General features: G+C 41.6%; 1 pseudogene; it reads right to left on the bottom strand.

Moving 5' to 3' along the window:
* Nucleotides 1–13,246: 13,246 nt before the first annotated feature.
* On the bottom strand, nt 13,247–17,926 carry LOC113491110 (annotated as a pseudogene).
* Between the last annotated feature and the right edge of the window lie 255 nt (nt 17,927–18,181).

The following is an 18,181-nucleotide window of genomic DNA, read 5'->3' as shown; positions in this document are numbered from 1 at the left end:
GTGCTGGGTGTTGGTACTGGTGAGGGGGGACAGGCTCCATGGAGCTTCTCCGCGTACACACCACGGATCAGCAGCAGCACTTTTTCAGCCGGGCGGTGTGTGAGGTCTCAGCCTCCAGCTGCAGAATGACGGGTGCAAGAGAGGGGTGGAGGGGGTGCCTGCAACCGAGATTGTTTTCAGAAGGACACGGTGACATTGACATTAATTTTGTGTGTTGGTGAGTGGAATTTGGGGTATGTAAGTCCCTCAGCACCTGGCAAACAGATTGAAAATCTATCCCTGTGCGTTCCAATATTCCTGAGCTGTTTGACTATATTAACTAATTTTAGGAGCACAGTTTGCTTGCAGATTGTTCTCAAAATATGTTTGTGTGCTTACATTTAAAGCATACGATATTTTTCCCTTTCTTCAGACTGCGTTAATTTTTTCTGTGTGTCAGGATTCTTACGTTCCTGTCAGGAAAATTTTCAAGATATACCAGTCCACTTGTTTTCATTCTAAAGATCTTTGGTATTAGAGTTTTCAGTTGGTTTTTTTTTTCCTAATTATTCCTTACACATTACTGCATAGCAATGAACAAGTTTACCTCATTTAACATAACTGTGCAGAATCTTTTTGCTATTCACTTTATTTGCTGTAGTTCTTCCTTTCACTTTTATTTTTTGAGCTTCTGACATGCAGATGTCTTGATCATAGATGCACAGAGTCAAAGAATCGTAAAATGGTTGAGGTTGGAATAGACGTCTTGAGGTCATCTGGTCAAATCACCCTGATCAAGCAGGGACACCTAGACCCAACCACCCAGGACAGTGGTCAGATGACTTCTGTGTATTTCCAAGGATGGAGACTCCACAACCTCACTGGGCAACCTGTGCCAGTGCTTGGTCACCCTCATGATAAAATAGTGTCTCCTGACGTTCAGAGAGAATCTCCTGTGTTTCAGCTTGTACCCATTGCCTCTTGTCCTCTTGCTGGAGACCACTGGAAAGAGCTTGGCCCCATCTTCTTTACACCCTCCCTTCAAGTATTTATACACATTACAAGATCGTCTCAAGGTGAATGCCTTCTCTAGGATAAGCAGTCCTAGCTTTCTCTGCCTTTCCTCATAGGAGAGATGCTCTAGTCCCTTCATCATCCTCATGGCCTTTCACTGGACTTTCTCCAGTATGGACCCCAGTTCTGTGTTGTACTGGGAACCCCAGAACTACACTAATTACTTCAGGGACTCTGTATAATCTCTATTTTTTATATTTTCATTGCAGATTATCTATTTTAATTCCTTTATTGACTCTTCTATTCCTCCTAGTAATCTTGTAAACATTAAATTCTGTATAGATTTAATGACCTCTACAAAGACTCATACATACTAATAAAATAAAACTAAGTAAATTTATCTTGAAACCGTGAACAACACACTACAAGGCCGCCGCACGTATTACATTTTTTCCTACTGGGTTGGCTGAGAATGGACTTAGTTCCTGACTCTGAATGAACCCTGTGAAAGTTTGAATGCAGACTGATTTGTAAACCAGCTGAGAGAAGCCCATAATTTCTAAACGAAGTCATGATTTGCTAACTATTGGGCACCCATGACTCTTAATAACTTTTTCTTAATAGTTGGATATTAAATCTTTATTTCATTTAATTTAATAATGATTTAAAAATTAACTAAACCCCAGAAAGGCCTGCTCTTGATGGCTAGCTTCTTCCTGTAATCACAAATTGATAATTATTTAATATAGTATATATATGAGTGATGGAAATGTTTTATGAGACTCAAGCTTTGGTATTTCCACAGTTTTCATTAGGAGAAAAATTCTCTAGACATATTCTAATTTGGAAAGTTTCCTGGTTTTTTTTCAGCTTCTGTTTCCCACTAGTTTTATGCTATTATTCTCAATCTAAACTACTTGAACCAGTTTACTAAAAATTCTAGGATGCACATCATTAATCTGTTGTATACAAATATCATAATTCAGCATGTCTAACGGTTTGTGCTTATTCTCTTGATCAGCACATTGGGGAATGAACTGGATACCTTTAGAGGTAAAAGCATGAATTTTTTGATCACAGTAGTGAAAACAAAAAGGACAGCAGACCATATTCTGAAGAGGAAATATTGAGGAAAAATCAATATGCACTATAAACTGGATTCACTTTCAGTTTATTATGAAAATTGCACAGGAGATCTAAGAATAAAAGACTAAGGCACTCTCTTTTTTTTTTTTTTTTTTTTTAATGTATTTTTATTTTTCTCAAGTAATATAAACTTCATGGCAGTAAACATTTTTTTTTTTCTTCATTTTTTTCCCCATCTAAGTTTTCACTTTAGGTTGCTTGTAAACGACTTTCCTCACTCAGAGATATTGTTAATATTATGTTTCAAGTAAAGTAACCACCACATGGAAATGCAGTGAAAGTTAGACAAGTCTATTTTACATCTTCCTGAAATTCTGCCCAAGTTATAAAAGCATTCCTTTAATTCATGTCTCTGCAAACTCCTGGCTACACTGAGTGGAAGCATATCCAATGTCCGTAACTGTAGGGAAGAAACAGAAAAGTATGTATCTGGCTCAGAGCATTTTTGAAGATGTACTACTATGCCAACCAAGATATGTGCATTCCCTTGTATAAAGACTTTGTATATTAGATTTATACATCAATAGTCTTCATTCTACAGATATTCAACATTTTGACCATTTTAATAAGCATCAAAACCTTATTTTAACAGCTAGCTCTGCCTTCTGGACCTCCTGTTGATTTTTTATTTTATTTTATATTATATTTAATATTCCAAATCAATGCCATGAGGAGGTTTGAATGAGATAGCTACTTAGTTCAAAAAAATCCCTGGAGCGACTCAAAATGTAGTATTTTCAAAGGTTAGAAATATTTTTTCCACACAATTAACATAAACCCACATTTTCATAGATTTGCCTTAAGCTGGCACAAACTTTCTTAAAAGACTCCTTTGTAGGAACTAAACGTAGAGTTAAACACATTTCTGCTATAGTAACTTCCACTTTCCCTAATATCTGACAAGAATAGAGTATATTCTGCAGTGCAACAAAAGGCAAATAATTTTTATCTAGAAGAAATTGTTCCTGCTGACCATCTGATACTTATTCCAGACTCTTCTAGCAATTATTTTTCACTTTCAGAAGATTCTGACTTGTATTTTATTCACTACTGCTTGGCAAATACTTGACAGAGCTAAGTCCATCCATAGTGGGTACCATGCTGAGGATTCTGTTGCTCTTCTGCTGTTAGAACCAGAAGGCTATTGACACTGAGTAGCATGAAGCTGAAACTCACTAATGTGCATAGATATGGCTTTTAGTTAGAGCCCTACTGAGACTGAGGATTTCCTCCCTACAGTCTCATCTTCTACACCATCTTAGTGATGTACTTTAACTTCTTGCAAGGCACCCATAAGTCCTCCTCTTCAACACTGTACTTTCATCTTCTTTGGCATGTTTGCTCCTTCAGTGAAAGCCAAGGGGTGTGCATTCATCTCTCTGCATTTTTATTGTGATTCTGCTAACAACAGTACTCTTCCTGGGACCTAAGAGCCATCTTGCTTTCCTATTATGTCTCAAAGGGTTCTGGATGGTGACATAATTTTGGCCTCCTAAAACTGCTTCAGAACCTATAACATTTTGTTGATATTTGAAATTTGATCTACTATTCCTCTAGTTATAACAATTTTGTTCACAATACAATCCCAAATCTGATGGTATTGGTGCTACAGAAATGTTCCTCATCTGGAAGGATTCTCTGAAGATGTATTTCATTATGAAAATGAATTCAAATTACAAACACATGTCTTTGAATGTTCATAAATTTTCAGCTTACGCATTACCTTTACCTCAAAAATTAACATTTGACACTGATCGTCTTGTGCCCTGTATCCGGTGTATCTATCTCTGTTTCTTGTGCCTGCAGTCTCTACAGCTAGCATCCTCCTTTACATATCGCTTACAGTGTGTAACCAATAAAGGATAAAAGAATAATATGAAAAAAGATCACGTTAAAGTTGTTGGGGTTTTTTTTGTTTGTTTTTTTTTTTTTTCAAGAGGTCTTGAGATTGAATCACTTGCACATTATAACTGCTTTAATAGACTTTTAGTACCTTTTTTTTTTTCTTTTTTTCTTTTTTTTTTTCTAATTTTAATGGTTGCAATTTAGTCAGATCCCATTTGGTTAGATACATGCTAAGGGCCCAATGGAAATGATCTTGAGAAAAAGTTTTTTTGGATTTTTTCCTAACCTTGAACTGAACTAGATTATGATTATAGTAATAATAATAATACACTATTTTCTCTAAATATATTGTCTGTACTTCACTGTAAAACTTGTTTGATATTCCTGAGCCTCTTGTTTGTCTTTTTACAGAAGATTTAAAGAAGCCCTAGAGAAAGAAAAGAAATCTTGATGTAATGTTAGAAGTGGAAGGGACTTAGTATTCATCAATGGACTTGATGTCTGATACGGCAAGTCAAAGAATCACAGAATGGCTGAAGCTGAAGTGATATCTAGAGGTTGTCTCATCCAAACCCTTGATCAAAGAAGCATCAGCTATAGCAGGTTGCCCGAGACAATGTCCAGTCAGGTTTTGAGTACCTTCAAGGATAGAGACTACACAGTATCACTGGACAACCTATTCTAGTGTTTGACAATCCTCACAATAAAAAGGGTTTTTTAAAATTCTTATGTTTAACTGAAATATCCTGTATTATTTTAATGTCTGTCTATTGCCTCTTGTCTTTTTACTGGATAACACAGAGAACAGTCTGGTTCCAAATTTTTTACTGCCCTCCTCCCCCCCTCAAAATCATGTATTTATAGAGAAGCATAATATCCCCCTGAATCTTCTCTGTGTTGAACAGTCCCAGCTCTCTCAGCCTCTCCTCATGTGAGAGATGCTTCAGTGATTTAATAATCTTAGTGGCCCTTCGCTAGACTTTCTAGCAGTAAGTCCACATTTGTCTCGTACTGGGGTGCCCAGAGCTGGATGCAACCCTTTAGTTGTGGCCTCACCCACAGTGAGGGGAAGGATCACCTCCCTCAAACTGCTGGGAATACTTGCCCAATTGCAGACTAGGATACCTTTAGCCTTCTATGCTGCAAGGGCACACTGCCATCTCCTGTTCAACTTGGTGTCTGACAGTGCTCCAGATCCGTTTTCTACAAAGCTACTTTCAGATGGTCAGCAACAAATGATTATTGGCACATGAGGTTATTTCTCCACAGGAATTTCCCTGGGAAAGTGTGCACTTCATTAGATTCCTGTTTTGCCCATGTGTCCAGCCTGTCCCTCTAAATGTCAACACACCCATCAGGTGTATCAACCACTCCTGTTTTTATGTCATCTGCAAACTTCCTGAGGGTGCATACCGTCCAATTCTCTGGGTCATTAATGAAGATGTTGAATAGTATTGGCCCCACTATCGATCCCTGGCGCACACTGCTGGTGACCGTCCTCCAACAGGACTTTATTTTGCTGATCCCAACCCAAGACCTTCAGCAATACACAACAGACAGTGCATGGCTTCTGATATATATTTAGCTGAAGCTTTAACATCCCTCCTAATGCCACAGTGGTGTATAATTTTTCACAAGAAATGAACAGCTAATTTAAAATACTTTGAAACACAGTTAATCATACCTGAAGTATCTAATTACACACAATAATTTTGTAATGTTTTAAACATAATGTATTTATGGAATAATTAATTTATTTGTGTGTAAGTAAATTTAATCATACTAATGTTATAAAGACAAATTAAACCACTAGATTTCCTCATTATATAAACACCCAAACCCAGAATTAAAATAACCCTTAATGTAATTAGAAGTAAATGCAGCATTTTGCGAAAGGAATATTACCTTCACTAGCACACAATCTTGCCAAGTCATTATCATAGTCCCTAATTCTGAGTAAACACATCATAAATCTCCAAGGGAACCAAGGGAAGAAGAAGATTAGAGAAAGCAGCTCTAGGAGTGCAGCGTCATCTACTTCAACAGAAGGTGGAATATATCAGAAAAGACAAATAATTCCTTTCTCTTCACGTATACAGGAAGACCTAAATTTAGTTACAAGTTATGTGTTTGTCATAGGGCACACAGCTAAGTGTTACAAGCTACCATGGGGGGAAGTGTTGGTTCTCCATCAGCTGTGTCACCACACAGGTAGTAAAGAACAGAGGTAGAGACTTTCTCCTGCACAACAGTAAACTGTCTTATGTCTGTGTAAGAGCTTTTTCACGTCCTGTCTGACAGCTAAAGCACAGGCTATCACTTTGTGTTGGGTTTGTGTGTGGTGGGGATTTGGTAGCAGGGGAGGGGCTACATGGGTAGCTCCTGTGGGAAGCTTTTACAAGCTCTCCTGGCTCCAAGTTGGACCTGCTTCTGGCCAAGGCTGAGGCAATTAGTGCTGGGTGTTGCACCTTTGTGATAACATATTTAAGAAGGGGAACCTGAGAGGAGAGGGACTGGTAAGAGAAATACCTTTGCAAACACTCAAATCAGTTGAAGAAAAAAGGAAGAGAAGGAGGTGGCAAAGGTGCATCAAAGCAGACACTCCCCTGAAGCTGGTGATGAGAGGTCAGGCTGTCCCCCTGCAGCCCATGGAGTCCACAGTGGAGCCAATGCCCACCTGCAGCCTGTAGAGTATGCCATTCCAGAGCAGATGGCTCAGCCTAAAGAAGGCCAGGACTCTGAGGGAAGCCTGCACTAGAGCAGTCTGTTGCTGAGAGGGCTGCAGCTCATGGAAGGGACCCACAAGAGCCATTCATGAAGAGCTGCATCTCTGTGGAAAGGAGTCATATTGGAGAAGTTAATGGAGGACTGTCTCCAGTGGAAGGCACCACACACTGGAGCAGGGGAAGAGTGTGGGGAGTCCTCCCCCTGAGGAGGAAAGAGAAGAAGAAACAAGGGGTTGTGAAGCTACTGCAACCCCATTCCCTGCCTCACTTCACTGGCAGGGAGGAGATGGAGAAATCAGGAGTAAAGCTGAGCCCAGGAAGAAGAGAGAGGTGAGGGGAAGGTATTTTTAAGATGTGGTTGTATTTCTTGCTGTCCTGCTCTATTTGACTGGTAAATTAAGTGGTGGTGGTGTTCAAATTAAATGGATGTTCTTCCTTTTTTTATTCCCCAGTTGAGTCTGTCTTTTGCCTGTGACCATAACTGGTCATTCATCCCTCACTGAGCCTTTTGTTGTATTTTCTCCTCCGCATCCCCAAGGAGGAAGGAGTGATCTGGATAGTACTCGGTTGCCCTCAGGGCATAAACCACTACACAATTAAAATCTATGTGAAACAGGAATGCATGTTTTAACTACCCCAACTTACTGTCCTAATTCCTTGTCCAGAAAACAATTTTTGGCTCTGCAGAACATTTTAAAATTCTTTCCACTGCAGTCACAAGCTCCTCTTGTCTACTGTGGTTATCAGCTCTTAAGATTTTCTTGTTGAGCTTTGCAAAGGATGGTTAGATGCATTATCTAAGGAACTAGTTGCACTTCAACCCTGAGTGGGCAGAGTAGAGAAAAGGGGAGGTAAAAAATGGCAGCTGGAAGTTGAAAGGCACTGAAACACTAACTGTATATCCAGGAGGGGAAAAAAAAAAATACAAACCCAAAACCAAAACAAAAAACACATAATTGAAATGTACCCACATATCCATTTTATACCTAGATGCATGAGTTATGAGTTATCTGACACAAGGTCCAGGCTCAGGGACAGAACCATTCTCGTACTGGTGATGTAACAAGGCAGCTATAACAACACTGTGCTGGGTGCAACTGGTAGGCTGGCTGGTGTGAGAGCCGAGCAACCAGGCCTGTGAAAAACTAAGACAAACAGCCTGGGAAAGCAAAAGTTGAGGCTGATTGAAGATTTGCCTCAAACACTCCCAAGACAAAACTATGAGTCACAGGGTGCTTTCTGTGGAGGCCGAAGCTGATAAGGCTGCCCGATGTATCTGGGGGAGAGAGCCCTGTGGAGATGGGACGGCTCTGCCCTGGGGCACCTGGGCAGATTTCAAGGGCCATGTGTCCAGTGAACGAACTTTGCTTCATTATCCACGAAATGCATATTAAAGTTGACACCCCTCAATATGCTAACGAGGGCTGTCCTGATCATGCTAGTGACATCATCCCATGAAACACCTTACCCCTCCCTGTACATGGGATACGTAGGTCTGTGGGTTGACCTAGGGGATGGACCCAAGGAAAGTGGGTATAAATCAAAGGGGAGAAGAAAGGGCTCTCTCTCTCTCTCTGCCCCTCTTCCTGCCCCCCCCCCGGGCCGTCTGGAGAGAGCAGTGAAGCAAAGACGACGGATGCCAGCGAAGAAGATAGCTGCCTCCTGGAATCCTCACCAGCAGGAGCAGCGCAGGAACCCAGACCGGTGATCTGTACTCCCCCATTCCCTCTATCTCCCTCTTTTCCTTTTTTCTGTTAAGAAATGTAAAGCATATTATATTGCTTGCCATAGCTTGCTCTGTACTTAGCCAGTTATCATGTGTTCAATTAGTGCATTGTAGGTAGTTAATAAATGCTTGAACTTGGAGACTTGTTGTCCGCTCCAATTGGGGATTTGCGAATCTGAGTCACTTGTCCCCCTCACTGGAGCGGGACGTGACAGCTGGGTAGCTGGTGGCTGCATGATGGTCTCCGTGGAGAAGGCTCTGAGCTGTTCTGGGGAAGTCACAGCTGACTTTAGCAGGCTCTAACACTGCTGTAAACACCTCATCTTGCACCAAAACTGCAGTAAGGCAGGGGACCCCCCCAGTGCCCCGATTCATACGTGTTTAGGAAAGAGTAGCAGATACTGGAGGTATGATAAAATAGAGAAAAGAAAACACCTCCAGAGAAATGGAGCAGACATGTGGGAGGAGACATCAATGGGGTCAAAACTGGAGCTGCACCATTGAAAAGAGGTTCTACATGCCAGAGGAGGTACCTCAGGGACTGCAGGGTGCAGGTGAACCATGTCAGGGCAGAAACACCACCAAGGGACTAGAGTCGTGCTTGATCCATGCAGAGAAATGGGGAAGAAGAAAGGACAAGCAGAAAGAAAACGTTGCTCACTGACCCCACCCTCCCTCATGGTGAGAAGGATTAGACAGGAACAAGTGCAATGTGAGATTAAAACAAGGGAAGCAAGGTGTGGAAGGAGGACTCAAGTTGAACACAAAGAGGAAAGTTTATCTCCTTGTTTATTTATGTATATATTTTTACCTCTTAGAGAATTTTGAGCCATGGCTAGTGAATATTCTTAGTCCGCCTGTTTCTACACTAATAAGTATTCTGTATTTTAATACATTTTGTTGCTAACTTGATTTTCTGGGTGAACAGGAAATCTCTTCCAGAAACCTGGACCCAAGGTCAAGCGTTAACTACTTGCTTGTCTCCTTATGGCTAGATGCAGCTAGAGTGGACTGCCCACATCCGCACAATGAGTTCTTGTCCCTGGTCTCCTATGCACACAAGGTAGTCTTAATGTGCTGGTTTTAGACTGGTGTGGTTTTCCAGTCCCAAGCTTTTGAAATAATAGCTTTGCAAACAGAAACACAGAATCAACTAGGTTGGAAAAGACCATGAAGATCATCTAGTTGAACCATTAACTTAACACTGACAGTTCTCAAATACACCATATCCCTAAACCTGACTCTTAAAAACTTCCAGGGATGGGGACTCCACCAGTGCCCTGGGCAGCCCATTCCAATGCCTAACAACCTGTTCTATAAAGAAATGCTTCCTAATATCCAGTCTAAACCTTTTCTGGTGCTACCTGCAGCCATTCCCTCTTCTCCTGTCGTTTACTACTTGGTTAAAGAGGCTCATCCCCAGCTCTCTGCAACCTCCTTTCAGGGAGCTGTAGAGGGCGATGAGGTCTTCCCTCAGCCTCCTCTTCTCCAGACTAAACACCCCCAGTTCCCTCAGCCGCTCCCCATACGACCTGTGCTCCAGACCCTGCACCAGCTCCGTTGCCCTTCTCTGGACACGCTCGAGTCATTCAATGTCCTTTTTGTAGTGAGGGGCCCAAAACTGAACACAGGATGGTACTCAGGATGAGCTGCTCCATCAGCTTTCTGGCCACCAAAGTTAAGCTGACAGGCCTGTAATTTCCTGGATCATCCTTCTGACCTTTCTTATAGATGGGCGTCACATTGGGCAATTTCTAATCTGTCAGGACCTCCCCGGTCAGCCAGGACTGCTGGTAGATACTGCAAAGCAGCTTGGCGAGCACCTCAGCCAGCTCCTTCAGCACCCTCGGGTATATCCCTTCTGGTCCCATAGACTTGCGTGTGTCTGTGTGATGCAGCAGGTCACTGACTGTCTCCTTCTGGGTTGCGGAGGGGTAATTCTCCCAGTCTCTCTCTTCTGGCTGGGAGACTGCATTCCCTCAGTACAACTAGTCTTATTAAAGACTGAGGCAAAGAAGGCATTAAGCACCTCAGCCTTTTGCTGATTGCTTGTTACCGTTTCCTCCTGTGTCTAGCAGGGGATGGAGACACTCTGGTCTTTCTCTTGCTGCTCACATAACTATAGAAATATTTCTTGTTGTCCTTGTTTGCTGAAGAGAGATTAATTTCTAGCTGGGCTTTATAACTCCTGATTTCCAGCCTGCATAGCCTCACGGAATCTTTGTAATCATTTTGAGTGGCTAGCCCCTTCTTCCAAAGGCTGTAAACTCTCCTTCTCTCCATGAGTTGCGGACAAAGCTCCCTGTTCAGCCAGGGTGGCCTTTTCTGCCACTCGCTTCTCTTACAGCACCTGGGGACTGAGCCATTACCACTCCCTTCTTAAAGAGTGTCCAGCCTTCCTGCACCCCTATACCCTTCAGGACCATCTCCCAAGAGATTCTGTCAAGCCTTTGCCTACACAAGTCAAAGTCAGCCCTTTGGAAGTCCAGATTGTCTGTTCTGTTGCCCCATCTCCTGGCCTCTCTAAGAATGGAGAACTCTATTGTTTCATGATCACTGTGCCCTATTTGGCCTCCAACCGCCACATCATCCACCAGTCCTTCTCTGTTCACAAAGAGGAGATCCAGCAGGGCACCTTCTCTGGTCGGTTCTTTCACCAGCTGTGTCAGGAAGTTATCTCCCACACATTCCAGGAGTCTCCAGGACTGGTCCTGCTCTGCTATGTTGTATTTCCAGCAGATGTCTGGGAAGTTAAAGTCTCCCACAAGAACAAGAGCAAGGGATTGTGAGATTTCTCCTAACTGCCTGTAGAATATTTCATCCACCTCTCTGTCCTGGGTGGGTGGCCTATAGTAGACTCCTACTACAACATCTGCCCTGTTGGCCTTCCCCCTGATTCTAACATAAAGACACTCCACCCTGTCTTCACTACACTTGTACTCAAAGCAATCATAACAGTCCCTGGCATACAGCACCACCCCACCACCTCTCCTTCCTTGTCTCTCCCTCCTAAAGAGCTTGTAGCCATCAACTGGCACACTGCAGTCATGGGAGACATCCCACCATGTTTCTGTAATAGCCATGACATCATCATTTTCCTGTTTCATCGCAGCTTCAAGCTCCTCCTGTTACCCATCCTGTGTGCATTGGTATACTTGCACTTCAGATGGACTAATTTTCCCCAGCACCTTTTTGCATTTAGACTCCCAAGTTCAGCCTCAGTTTTCACAGCTGTTATCATGGTTACTGATACCTGTCAAGGGCGATGTTTTTATCATATGATAGTTCTGGGTTTTTTTACTGGTACCAGATGTGATAAATTCATGTGTAGGTGTCCAAAGGTATAAAGCCTACAAGGCTGACATTGGAGGAATGTGTAAGTTTAAAGACAAACTCTGACTCATCTAACTGTAGAAGAATTTGAAATATAACCTCAGGTATATTTGAAATATATTTTAAGACCTAGTAAAATATCTTCAGGACTTAGCTATCTTGCAATATTACCAAAGCAACAGAAATACCTCTCTACAGGCCTGAAAAGTGTTCTTTAGCCTGCTTCTTGTATAGTCCCAACCCAAGGCTGGTTTAAAACCCAGTCAAGATAATCATATAGAAACAGTTTTAAGAAAGGATGATTAATGGACTAAGCATAAGTGTTTTGCTAGATTAAGAGAATGTAGTATATAGAAACTGCTTGCTTTATCTAAGCTTTTAATAGAATATCTTGAAATATTTCTCAAAATTGTGCAAGATGCAAATTAGTGGAAGAAAGATGAAAAGATGGTGACCTAAAAGATGATCCTGAAACTGAAACAAGGATTGGAAGAGAATAATTTTTCTGAGACAGGGGATTGTAGTGAACGTTAATAAATGATGAGAATCAAGAACTAAAAGGTTGAGTGGACATTTACAAAGACCTTAATTTAGGTAATAGATTTAGAAATAGTATATAACTACACAAGTCATTTGGACATTTGTGTTTCACTGTGGTGTTAGCCCAACTTGCTAATAAGTTGTTAATAAAGCAAACCTAGAAATACCCATGTCTTGTTATTCTGTTTCTTCCTTGAACACTAACAATTGGTTTTGGGAGTAATTGTGCCTACTTACTGCTTTTGAAACTGTCTGTTGCAGCTGTGTAAAGCAGAAATAGAGAAAAGTAACACTGTGGATGGTACAAGAAGACACCAATCAAGTTTGCTTCCTGATCTTCTTTCTTCAGTAGCACAAATGTATTGATTTTTTTTTTTTTTTTCTCAAAACTCATGTTAAAACTGGGCCTTTGAAGGAAAACCTCTGAAGAAAATGTTGTTTCATTAACATATTCTGAAAGTATCAACCATCTTCAGAAACATTTTACTGGTTAAATCTAGATGTAAAAAGTGAAAATCTGGCACAGTCTCACTTGTAAATGAGTGTTTAGTACATCAGAATCCATTTTCTATTAATATCCTCCAATATTCCACAGTTTAAAAAAAAAAAAAAAAAGTGTTACTCTAAACTTTGAAATACTATAATAAGAACTTGTTTTCTGTGGTATTTATAATCTCAATAAAGCAGACATCTCCAGATATGCATTATGTATTGCCAGCAGTAATTTATAATGTTTCATGGACCTAAGATACCTATACCCACATTTCTGCCTTTTCAAACTTCCTAGGCTTTTGCACTAAACCTAAAGGACTCCTTTATGCCTTATTTTATCCATTAGTCTCTGCTGATGTTCTCTTATGAAGTCTGGACCATAATATCTGGCTAACAACTAAAATTATTATCTTTGTGAGTTCTTTACTTCTCCTTCTAGATCTCCCTAAGCATCTGATTCTTAACCTGTATTATTTTTTTCCTCCTCTTGAAGCATCATTCCATGGAGGACTTTGTGCACTTCTTGGAGAGCTTTCTCCTGACTTTGTAGGAACTTTTCCCATCTTGAAGGGGCCTGTTCTCTTGAAGGGCAAAATTCTCCTTAATGAGAACATTTTTTTTTTCCTTAAAAAAGCTTTCTCCTCTTCTTGAATGCATTTTTTTTGTTGTTTTGAAGAGCCTTAAGCTGCTCCCTGAAGGCCTTGTTTGGGCATAAATGACACCACAAGACAGAATCTAGGCAAGATCAAGGAAGACTACAAGCCCTTGAGGTGAAAGTGAAGAATATTGAGGCTCAAGTTATCTTTTCTTCCATTTTAAGTCAGGGGAAAGGGTGTAGCTATAAATAGACGTATAATGCAAATCAGCTTCTGGCTTAGTGGCTAGTACTGTTGTGAGTGTTTTAGCTTTAATGACAACAGGACATTCTTCAATGACTATAGCCTGTTAGGGAGGGATATGATCCACCTGTCTAGAAAAGGCAAGGCAATATTTGGCAGCAGGCTGGCCAGCTTGGTGAGGCAGGCTTTAAACTGAAGGACTTGGGGAGTGGGCTCCAAAGTGGCAATGCTCACAGCATTGTAACCAACTGTGAAAAAGCCAGTCCAACAAGAGCAGTAACAGCTGTTCCTTAGATGCCTCCCAAGATGAGAATTAGAAGACCAACCACCTCCATTATATGTATACCAATGTGTTGAGGTCTGAACTCAGCTGACAGCCAGATGGCCATTCACCTTCACCCTTCCCACTGAAATAGGTAAGGGACAAAACGAAGAGAATCCGTAGGTTGAATAAAAATAAAGAATTTACTAAATATAACAAGAGAACAATGGTAATAATAATGAGTTCAAAAAGAAATGGGTAAAATACAGCAGTGGCTTACCCCAGCAACATGTGACTGGACCAGAACCTGAAAATGGTGCACGCCCACCTGAATATCCTGAGCATGACCTCACATGGTATGAAATACTCCAATGACTGATCAGGACTCGGCCCTCTAGCTGGGTTCTCTCTCATCTCAAGGAAAGTTAACACTACCCTGGTCAAAACGAGGACACAGTGCATGCAGCCTTGGGAAAAATCAGGAGGAACTGTAGCTCTGAGACCAGTTGGAAACTTATGATATCATAGGAATAACTGAAACATGGTGGGACAACTCACATGACTGGAGGGCCTCAATGTATGTAAAGGCAGGTAGGGAAGAAAAGTTGGAACAGTTGCAATCTATGTTAAGTAGAACCTTGAATGTATAGAAGTCAACTATGGTGATTGTGGAAGCCTTGTTGAATGCCTCTGTGTCAAGAACAAGGGGTCATCTCCAAGGGGAATCTTACAATAGACCAACCTCCAAAACAAGACAATAAGGCCAAAACAGCAATATTTGGGTCACTGAAGCAAGCCTTCGGTCAACAGAACCTGGTTCTCATGGGTGACTTGAACTACCCAGATTTCTGTTGGAAGAACAATACAGCAGCTCACGTGTCATCCATCAAGTTCCTGGAATGCGTAGAGGACTGCTTCCTCATACAAATGTTAGATGTGCCAACCAGGAATGAGGCGCTGCTGGACTTGCTACTCACAAACCAAGAAAAGCTGCTTTCTAATATCTCAGTGACAGCCTTGCCTGCAGGGATCACAATATTGTGGAGTTTGGGATCTTGATGAGCACTCTGAAGGCTAATATAAAAACCAAAGGGTTTAGGTTTTAGAAGAAAAAACTTCAGCTTGCTCAGAGCTCAGTTGGAAGGGATTCAGTGGGATGTTTCCATGGAGGATAAAGGAGCTAGCAAGCGCGGGGAGCTTTTCACGAATGCTCTCCTAGAAACAAGAAAACTGTTCATCCTCTTTAAAGGTAAGGGAAGTATGTGGAGCAAGAGACCCCCCTGGCTTTACTGTGAGCTTCTGAGTCTGCTCAAAACCAAGAGTCTGCTCAAAATCAAGAGAGAAGTGTACCAGAGACGGAAAAGCAGACAAACACCCACTGAGAACGAAAAGGACCTTGCCAGGACATGCAGGGTATGGTTATAAAAGCAAAAGCTCATCTCAAATTGAAATAACAACTACAAGAAAGGGTTCTTCAGGTACATAAACAACAAAAGAAACAGAAGGAAAATATTGGCCCATTGTTAAACAGGAAAAGTGAGTTAGATATCAACAATGCTTGAATAGGCAGAGGTTGTCAGCATTTTCTTCACCTCTGTCTTTACCAGCACTGTTCAGCCTCAGGCCTTGGGAAAAAAAAAAAAAAAAAAAAAAAGGTCGATGCAGACACAAACCCACTGTCAGTGAAGGAAGAGTTTGTATGCAAACTATTACAGGAACCTGACCCTCAGAAATCGATGGGCCCTAACTTTATCTACTGGAGGGTGTTAAGAGAGCTAGATGACACCATTGTGAGGCCTTTCTTCATAATCTTTGACAAGTCGTGGAGACTGGGGGACATCCCAGAAGACTGGAAGAAGGCTAATGCCACCCCCTATCTACAAGAAGGGTTTAAAAGAGGATCCAGGAAACTATAAACCCATCAGTCTTACTTCAATCCCTGGGAAAGTTATGGACCAAATCCTCCTGGGGGTTATCATAAGTTAAATGAAGCATGTGATTGGGAAAAGCCATCACGGATTCACCAAGGGCAAATTGTGCTTGACAAACCTGATCTCCTCCTATGACAAAGTAAACTGCTTGGCTGATGTGAGGTGAGAAGTGGATATTGTCTACTTGGATTTCTCCAAGGCTTTTGATATTGTTCTCCACGGTTTCCTCCTAAAGACACATGCATTACAGTCTAGACAAGTAGTCTGTGAAGTGGGTGGGGAAAAGGCTGACAGGCCACACTCAGAAGGCGGTGGTGAATACCTCCTTTTCAAACTGATAACCTGTCACAATTGGGTCCCCCAGGGATTAATACTGAGCCCTACACTGTTCAACCTCATCATAAGTGATCTGGATGATGGGATCAAGGGTACCCAGATGAAGTTTGCTGATGGTACCAATCCAAGTGAGGAAGTGGACACTTTGGAAGGGAGAACGACTCCGCAGAAAGACCTGGAAGAGTGGGCGAACAAGAATATTATGAAGTTCAACAAGAACAAGGGTAAGGTCTTGCACCTGGAATAATAAAATCCAGGAGTGCAGCAACAGGCTGGAATCTATCCAGCTGAGGAGCAGCTCTGTGGAAAGGCACTTGGGAGTCCTGGTATCCAACAAGCTCAACATGAGTGAACAGTGTTCTTCAGCAACAAAGAAAGCCATCAGGATGCTGGGTTGCATCAACAACAGCATCATCATCACAGATAAAGAAGTCATTGTCCCACTCAGTGTTTGACAGGCCACACCCAGAATATTGTGTTCAGTTTTGGTCCCTGATATACAAAAAAGATGTAGGTAGGCCAGAGAGGGTCCAGAGGAGGGCCACAAAAATGACCAAAGGACTGGGAAGACTGCCATATGAGGAAAGACTGAGACAACTGGTTTTATTCAACCTTGAGAAGACTTAGGGGAAACCTTACCACTATTGTCATAGTTTTGTCTGGGATAGAATTAATTTCCTTGAGCTGGGAGAGGCACAGCTGGAGTGCTGGGCCTGGATTGGCCATTGGAGTATTCCATATCATGTGACATTATGTTCAGTATATAAAGGAGGTGGGCTCTCCCTTGCTTCCAGTCGATGGGGTGGGATCTTTGTTCTGTCAGGGTCACTTCCAGGGGCGGGCTGCATATCAGTTGGTGGGTGGTGAGCAATCACATTGTGCATTATTAATTTGAACTTTCTATAGTTACTGTTATAACACTAAACTGTATTTTTTATTTTAACCTATGAGTTTTTCCTTTTTATGCCTCCCCTATTTTTCCAGGCAGGAAAAAGGGTGAACGACTGGCTGCATGATATTTAGCTGCCAGCCAAGTTCAAACCACAACAACCATGTTCCAGTATTCAAAGTGTAACTACAAAGGAGATGTAGACTTTTTTTACAAGGACTCACATGGAAATGATGAGGGTTAATGGGTACAAGTTACTCGTGCGGCGATTCCTGTTAGTAACAAGAGGAACGGAGAACAGTTCAGCTGTTGGAGAACAGTTCACATGGAGAACAATCAGCTGCTGGAATAATCTCTGCAGGGAAGTGGTGGATCCCCAACATTGGACACTTTTAAGACTCAGTTTGACAGGGAGATGGATGATCTTGTCTAGACCGTGCTTTTGCCAAGAAAGGTTGGACCAGATGATCTTTGAGGTCCCTTCCAACCAGGTATTCTACACTTCTATGATTCTATGATTTTCCTTTCATAAAGCTAAAATCTCTTGCTGAAGAATTTTATCCTCCATTGCAAATGCTCTTTCTTGTCCTTTGAGAGCCTTAATCTCTTCTCTGAGTTCTTTATTTTTTTGTTGGAGGTCCTTTTGCAGTTTCTTAAGGTGCTTTGTTTCCTTTGAGGAGCCCATGTGCTTCTCTTGATGGTTTTTATTCTCTTCCAGAAGGACTTTATTCTGTCTTTGGATATTTTGATTCTACTGATAATAGGGTTTATCCTCCATATGAAAAGCTCTGTTCTTTTTCTAAAGGTTTTGATTCTGTTCTCGAAGGGCCTGATTCTCTGTCCACAGTGCTTCGTTACATTGTGTCATGTGGGAGAAGACAGCACGTGGGGATAGCAGAGATAAATTTATGATTTTACTTAAAATGTCTTTATCCTTTGGGTCAGATATTTTGTCACTTAACTACCACTCAGGGACTGTGCTATGGTCCAGATGTGTGATTCCACATTTCATGTTCAGTAGTCATGGAACTGAGAATAGAGGTTAAGTGTCCATAAGTCCCTACTCAAAATAACATATAATGAAGTAAATAAATATAGTACTAAATGTGGGGGGAAAAAAAGG

The sequence above is a fragment of the Athene cunicularia genome (assembly GCF_003259725.1).
Source record: "Athene cunicularia isolate RWA chromosome 1 unlocalized genomic scaffold, athCun1 chr1_part1, whole genome shotgun sequence".
NCBI lineage: Eukaryota > Metazoa > Chordata > Aves > Strigiformes > Strigidae > Athene > Athene cunicularia.
This window is presented reverse-complemented; position numbering and strand designations above follow the sequence as displayed.